Raw genomic sequence first — 1,841 nt, 5'->3', positions numbered from 1 at the left:
GTCTCCGTTCCCTCCTTCAGGGAACGAGGGTTACCATATGTAACCGAGACGTTCCCTTTCAGTCGGTCACTTCCAGCGTCACGTCGGATGACCGACAAATTGGGATCCCTAACAAAGGGCCACAGGTACTGCCCCTTCCAGTATCCCGTGGAAGCCACCTGCGCCCCTACTTTTTGGCGTAGGCCAGGGCTTACCACAAGAGGACCAGCTACTGCTGCTATGGCACTACCCAATCAGTAGAACTGGATAACACTGGGAAAACGTACCCGTTCCACTTGGGACAGTACTGGGGTTGACGATGGGTCCGCCTCTGGAGCCAGCGCTCTGAATTTTAGCGAGAATCTGAGACTTGATGGTGGGGGTGCTGAGACAGGGGGTGGTTCCTGAGCTGCAGCATTCGGTGGGGTAGGTAGTGGGACTGCTGTGAATGAAGGGTACTGAGGTTTAGATTGGAGAGAAGGGTTAGAAGGAAGATAAGGAGGGGCCGTAACCTTTTGCGGAGGCAGCCTCACGCACGGATTAGCCTCTGGTGCTTAGGGAAGCACGTAGGAAGAGGTAGAAGGAAATGAGGGAGGAGGCCAGTAAGCTTGCGTTGGTATTGAAACAGCTAGCCAGCCAAGCAGCACATCAGCTGGTAGAGACTTGGAGAGAGGTGCCTAGCAGTATACACAATGCATGCAAATTAGGTTGCTAGTTGTACTTGTTCTCACGTCATTTAACAACAAACGACCTACCTTTAGCGACTTTACCTAAAAATGTAATTGCAACACGGCCTGCGGCGCTAGAGGAGGCAGCCTCGCGCTAGCGACTGCTACGTGAGCTTGAGGCACAGCTACATGTGGCGCTGCAGCCGGTACAGCCACGGTGAAAAGTTGAAGTGAAGAATACAGATCAGCTTTGTTTACCCTCCGTGAGAATGGTTCATCAGAAATAAATTAGCGTTTGCTTCAGCCATAAATACCATCCACTTTCCAATCGGAGGATATATTGGCATGACCAAATGATATGAGGATGTCGGGGAAGTTGAAAGTCTCGCCAGTGGAGGCGAGGTTAAGCCTCGGCGTTGTGGAGAGCTTGTGGCTAGTCGAGCAGAGCGGCAGCCGTGATGAAGCCTGGTGCTCGGCGGCGGTGACTGGCGTAAAAGGAGTGAGCTTAGGGCCGGCAGATTGCGATGGAGGATACGAAAGATCCCCAGTACAGGTCTCGTCGTCGTACGGAAAAAGTTTGAATCTGTGATATAATGGCTAAAAGAGCAAAACCGAATGCTGGAAAACTTTCGGGGAACTGAGGTAAGTTGGCTGTATTTATACACATATGTGCTTGTTAAGGTGATTAGCTGACGAGCTCCACCTGGGCCAGACTGATTGATTATCTGATCGTGCTCCTCCCGAACCTTGTTAATAAAACATCATTTCTGAAAACAATTCATACACAGCACCACACAATGGATTAAGCTTCCTGCAAAAGCCTGCAACTTGCTCAAATCCTTAGTTCACCTCTGAAAAGTATTTGTCAATGAACATATCAGTGCCATCAGAATGACAAGTGTCATTGTTCACGAGACAGTAAAAATGTTTAGCCACGTTGTCAATATAACACTGTACTCTGTCAGTGATGTAAACTATGTAAACTAGTGATGGGAAGTCGTGGCCTAATGGTTAGAGAGTCGGACTCGCAACCCAAAGGTTGCGGGTTTGAGTCTCGGACCGGCAGGGATTGTAGGTGGGGGGAGGGAATGTACAGCGCTCTCTTCCACCTTAAATACCAAGACTGAGGTGCCCTTGAGCAAGGCACCGAACTCCCAACTGCTCCCCGGGCGCCGCAGCATAAATGGCTGCCAA

This window comes from Sinocyclocheilus anshuiensis, unplaced genomic scaffold, assembly GCF_001515605.1.
Source record: "Sinocyclocheilus anshuiensis isolate Anshui unplaced genomic scaffold, SAMN03320099.WGS_v1.1 scaffold720, whole genome shotgun sequence".
Lineage (NCBI taxonomy): Eukaryota > Metazoa > Chordata > Actinopteri > Cypriniformes > Cyprinidae > Sinocyclocheilus > Sinocyclocheilus anshuiensis.
The sequence above is the reverse complement of the archived record's forward strand: the minus strand, read 5'-3'. Positions refer to the sequence as shown.